General features: G+C 39.4%; 1 non-coding gene across 1 annotated transcript; it reads right to left on the bottom strand.

Moving 5' to 3' along the window:
* Positions 1-1,037: 1,037 nt before the first annotated feature.
* TRNAA-UGC (transfer RNA alanine (anticodon UGC)) lies at positions 1,038-1,106 on the bottom strand. Its single transcript has one exon. It is a non-coding gene; the product is annotated as a tRNA-Ala (tRNA).
* Between the last annotated feature and the right edge of the window lie 4,987 nt (positions 1,107-6,093).

Below are 6,093 nucleotides of genomic sequence, written 5' to 3'. Positions count from 1 at the left end.
GTGACCTTGGGCCAGTCACTGCCTCTCAGCCTCATAGAAAGGCAATGGTAAACCCCCTCTGAATACCGCTTACCATGAAAACCCTATTCATAGGGTCGCCATAAGTCAGGATTGACTTGAAGGCAGTCCATTTCCATTTCAGAATCTTACATAGTCAGATATATGAAGTTATCCTAGGTTGGAAGGGATATGCATAGTTCAGGGGGGGGGAGGCAAATATTGTAAGCAGCGGGGTCAAAGGGAAATGGAATACAGAAAGTGCAGACTGTGACAATCACTTTTAAATGCATATAAAATTGTTACAGTGACCATTTCCAAAGCAAACATTGTGGCACTGGTAACTTAACTGACACTAGCAACGGAATACAAGCCTGTTATATCAGTTCATGCTGTAGGTGATAAATTAAACTTCTTTATAAGTTGTAATTCAGAAGATTCACACTGGAATCTGCCTTTTAAGTTTTGTTGTTCAAGAATGATTACTTTAAGGTCAGTAACAGAGTGTCCTGATGGCTGAAATTTTTCTTTCTGGTTTTTAAATATTGGCCTTTCTGATGTTAAGATTTACATAAATTTATTCTTTTGCACAGAGACATGTAGAACACATGGCTATCGTCCCATGTAGAGTGCATCATCTGCCTGGCAGATGATAATATATATTACATTGGAAGAAGAACAAGTGAACAAACTGTTGATGTTGCGTCTGATATTCTTAGGTCCTATAATGGTGTTGTCAGAGTAGATTTGGCTCCAGCACTGGCATCTGAGCTTACTATTGCAGAATTTGGTTCCAGTGTTTATCTCTCTGTTATTGCTGGTGAGTAACTGGTTTGCTATTGATGACGTGAAGCTGTTTTCAGTTAGCAAATCAGGTCTACCACCACAAGAACTGTGAAAAGACAGTATAACTGTCTACAGGAACACAGGAAGCTGCACTTATGCTGAGTCAGACCATTGGTCCATCTAGCTCAGTATTGTCTACACTGACTGGCAGTGCCTCTCTGGGGTTTCAGACAGGATTCTCTCCTAGCCCTATCTGGAGATGCCAGGAATTGAACCTGGGACCTTCTGCACGCAAGGCAGATGCTCTACCACTGAGCTACAGCAGTCTAGGATGGCTGTAGATCACTGATGATGCATTGGAGCAGTTTGGGAGTTCTAGGTAACAAGTGGTGTTTTGTCACTCTCTCTTCTAGGTCTGCTCTATAGTAGACCATTCACTGAGTTCCTTCCAATACGGTCTGGGTGAGCTGTTTTTTCGCTTCATTGGGTGGGTATTGTAGTCTGAGAAGTGCTCAGTGTAGATTCTTAAATTGTGGATCTCCATCTAATAAGTTGGAATATATGCAGCCGTATTACAGGGCTTGGCTGTTCTGCAGTGGATCTTGTGATTTGCTCTGGATGGAAACTGGAAGATGTACAGTTGTCAGTGGGTTTAATCAAAGGTGGTGCTTATCTGTTCATTATGCCACAGTCCCTCAGCCTCAGTTTCTGCAAAATGGAGAATAGTAATTCTGAACTTACATTACAGGGTTGCTTGTTGTAAAGATTACATCCAGATAATACATGTGAAGTACTTTCAACACTTGAAAGCACTATATAAATTTTAAGTATAATGATAGATAGTATTTAGCTTTTTGTGCGTTTGTTGGGCTATGTAAACTGACGGAAGGACAGTGGGCTCATAAGCACATGTGAAGTGCCTATTGTTTACTAATGACAGCATTGCAAACCTTTTTCACTCGTGGAGCAAAAACTTAAAGTAAGGCCCACTCTTGAGTGGAGCTTCTCTCTCTCTCTCTCTCTTGGGTTGCATACACGTCATACATATAAAGCACTGCCCTCCCCAAATCCTGGGAACTGCAATTGACCCCTCACAGAGCTGCAGTTCCCAGAACCCTTAACAAAGTACAGTTCCCAGGGCTCTGGGGGGGTGCATTTTAAATGTACTGTATAGTGTACACGGCCTTAGAGACTGGACAAATATAGGTGCTGTGTCCCCTCTCGCATGTACAGTATCCAACAGCATATATTGTTGGTCTTATATTGTCCATGAAAATATACACACCTGGATGTGGAAGGCAAAACATCTGAGGGAATTTATGGTTTCAAGTTTACAAATCAAGCAATAACTGAAGCCTAGAGAATGACTGTGTGGGGTAGGAAAACACTCATTCACTCTTAGACATTGTGGGTGTGCTGACAATGAGCCTTGAATTAATCTGCCTAAAGGTTTCTTTATATAAGACTAGTTGGTTTATTTTTAATGTGCCCTCACATGCTTCCTTAGTTCTCTGGTGTTTTGTATTTGTGAGGATGGAGAGAAGTGCTCCCCTTTTGTGCTACATAAAATTCTCATCCGAGGTCCAAAGGATAAAAAACAGAAAACACCCTCTTTGTTCTTAAAAAACATATACAACAAAGGAATATAATGTGCAGTCTAAAGCCAGCTTGAGTCTGTTTCCAAAGTAGCAAAAACACCCACCCACTTTTCTGGGAACCATTAGCAGTGCCAGGGACTCTGTGGAGGGATGCCAAACCAGACTTCCTTACTGGAGAAATCAGCAAATGGGCCCCTTTTGACTCGCCCTCCTTCCCTTTTAATGGGGCACCCCCACATGAGGAAAACACAACCCCAACTCTCAAATGAGAAGGGAGAGATTTCCTCAAGTCACTTTCCCTGAACTCACAAGTCCCTTAGCCATTTTGGATCTATAATCTAATCTCAAAGGAAAAGCTTTCACAGCACAGACATCAGTACAGAAAAAACACACACAAAGAGCTGGTGGACTGGGGGAGTGGAAGAGAATGCTGGAAAATACAAGGCTGCTGTTCTGCCATCTCTTTGCTATGGCTTCTGAAGCTATGTTCAGCATTAGTTCTGGGATTATGTGCATGCAGGCATAGATTAACCAGATTTCAGCAGAGAAACATATGGAAATATATTACCCGGTGAGTGTGTGTGATCCCATGTCAGCAGTAGCCTATCTGCACAATAAAGAAACTAAAATATATAGAAATAGTATCTATTATACTAACAGAAAAGGTCAACAACATGACAATTTTTCATACACATATAAAATTCCAAATGACAATGAATACTATGAACCACCAGCTACAGATCAGCAGTAAAAAGTCAGTTTCAACTATGAGACTCTCTCAAGTTCATGGAACTTTGTTCTGGTATTTCTGATTCTAATATTATTATATGGCATATTATCAACAAATGAATTATATTTTTTGGGAAGTAATTTATTATAAAAAATGACATGCCTAGTTTGAAGAATGGCTAGCTTGTACCTATTGTACAACTCTCATGCTTATTAATGATTCACACTGGAACCTGACAAAGAACGTTCACTAAGAAATTAGAAGCCATCAATCAGGTGCATAAACTTGAGAAAGATTCATAATGGACTTTTTACCAGGGATCCATAGTTGGTGGTTCGTAAGATTATTTGGGATTTTGTATGTATCTGAAAAAAAATGTTGATCTTATATCTTAGTATAACATGTTACTATATATCCAAGTTTATTTATTTATTTATTGGGCAGATTATTGCACAACTCCTATAGTGATTAATAACCTATCTACAAAATAAGACTTAAGAGACTGAGCCAAAGAGCTCAGTGGTGGCATGGTGTAGTGGTCAGAGTGTTGGACGAGGACCTGGGAGGCCAGGGTTCAACTCCCTGCTCAGCCATGAAGCTCACTGGGTGATGTCGGGCCAGTCACTTTCTCTCAAATTAAACCTGCCCCATAGAGTTACTGTGAGGATAAAATGGGGATGAAGAGAACCATGTATACCACCTGAGCTCCTTGGAGGAAAGGTGGGATATGAATATAATAAATAATAAAATATCAGTTACATATGTATCCCACCTTCCCCTCCAGGAGGTCAAGGTGGAAGCAATTCTGTGAAAGAAAGAAAAAATGGCTGAGCCAAGATCATCCAGTCAGCTTCATGGCTGAGAGTCAAACTACACATTTCCATGCTTACAACTGCACACTGTCCTTCATGTCCCACAAATCTGCTGTGGTGAGGAGCCGTGATCCTAGTCAAGGCTGCAGCACATGGAGAAGGGGATTGGTATTTCAAGGTTGCTTTAGAGCCTCTTACAGAATCAAACAGACGCTGCTTTATAAACAAACTTTAAACTTTGCCTGAATAAGGTTTTACAGAGCTCTCCATGATTGTGGTCTCTCTCTCCTCTGACCAGAAGCAGCTCTTAACTGCTTCCTGGTTCCATCTACTCAAGTGGTATCTAGTGCTTCTTTCATATTGTTACAGTGAGTTAGGCCTTTCCTTCCCGTATCATTTTTGTCAGAAGGATCAGCCGTGACTCTGCCCTTGAAGGTGCTACTTGCACAGCAAAGAGCAAACACTTAACAAGAAAATGGCAGGCGGAGGAAAGGATTAAGCCATTCTCCCAATACTGTGATCCCACTCTGAATCAGGGGACCCCTATGGAGTGGACAGATATAACTTAACATGTAGTTTGCCCTAAGTGGGGATCTGAATCCAGGCCTCTGGTCCAGGTTCCACACTCTTATCTGGAGAATTGTATCTATCTCCCTTATTATTAACTTTCAGGAGGAATTTAAAAACACTTCTGTTCACCCAACCCTGAAATTTCTGGCCAACCCTGAAATTATTGGCTGTGAGTGTACATGACTGTTTTTAAATGTTTTTAGATGTTTTAAAATTTGTTTTTGCTTTAAATACGTTTTCATTTCATTTTTCATTGTATTATTTTATCATTTTGTTGTTTGCTGTCCTGAGCTCCTTTGGGAGGAAGGTGAGATATAAATTTTACATAAATGTATTTTTGCCATACCGGCTCTTCCAGTGGGACAACCCATATATGATATCAATCTCTTCCCCCAGTGCAAACATGAAGGAAGAACACAGAATAATAACATTCAATCCTTCCTTCAAAATAAATAGTTGATTTTAAACAATAAAGTTGTATATTATTAACTTTTCTTTTATGGACCATCCCTTCTCCCTAATCCTTCAGTACATGTCAGAGTAGTTCTCTTTGCAAATGTTCAATGTTTGTCCTCTCTGATAGGAAGCAACTTCTTAACATAAACAATTTAATATAAAGCCATGTGCAATACTTTCTCCACTGGCCTAGAGTAATTTAAAAAACAACACACACAGTTCCCCCCTCCCCAAACTTTTAAATTTCCTGTTCAGGCAACTGATCAGGAAGACAAACTTTATGAGCACTGTGCCAGATAACTAAAACATCTGCAATAGCAACACATCTTGTTCTCTGAGATGTAACTTTCCATGCTGCCTGATGTAGAGTTTATAGTACTTGAAAGACTGTATATGTGCCTCCACCAACAGAAGTTGGTTCAATAGAAGTTAATCCCTTTGTCAACTTTTCATTGTTTACTGGAACAAGCATGGCAACAAGAGTCAGTCTATAATGAATGCATGGCCAGTGGTAAAGTTGGTCATAGGTTTGCTGACTCATGACCAAAGTAGCAATCCCATTCAATTGGGGTTTCTCTTCTTGATTTCTATAATACAATTAGACTTGGTCTTATAATTCAAGCTCTCACTGCAGTCCTGAAAATGAACAAGATTTACTTCTGAAAGAAACGTGATCTAGATGTTGCTGTAAGAGCCAGACAGGACAGGACATGTTAATTGTGTGAATGCAATTAGTGTATTAATAATAATAATAATAATAATAATAATAATAATAATAATATTTAATTTGTGTGTCGCCTATCTGGCAAATAGCCACTCTAGGCGACGTACATTAAAATGGAATAAAATACAATAATATCAAAGCAGTCATATTAGTTACAATAAAATATTGGACAGTCATCAATACCTTCATAAAACATTTACATTTAGCTTATCTCTGTTTCTGTCGCAAAAAGCTGTCCTGGAAGTGCATTCTAAAGATAATAAACAGAAGAGGGATTTCTATTCCTGATTTCTATTCCGAGGAATATTATATTGTCTGGGACTATTCTCTTTTTGGTCTATTTTATTTTGACGAATCTGCTTCTTCACGACGCCACTAACTGTTTTGATGCTGGGAACTAAATTTGTTTTGCATTCTTGA

The sequence above is a fragment of the Rhineura floridana genome, chromosome 8 (genome assembly GCF_030035675.1).
Source record: "Rhineura floridana isolate rRhiFlo1 chromosome 8, rRhiFlo1.hap2, whole genome shotgun sequence".
Lineage (NCBI taxonomy): Eukaryota > Metazoa > Chordata > Lepidosauria > Squamata > Rhineuridae > Rhineura > Rhineura floridana.
This window is presented reverse-complemented; position numbering and strand designations above follow the sequence as displayed.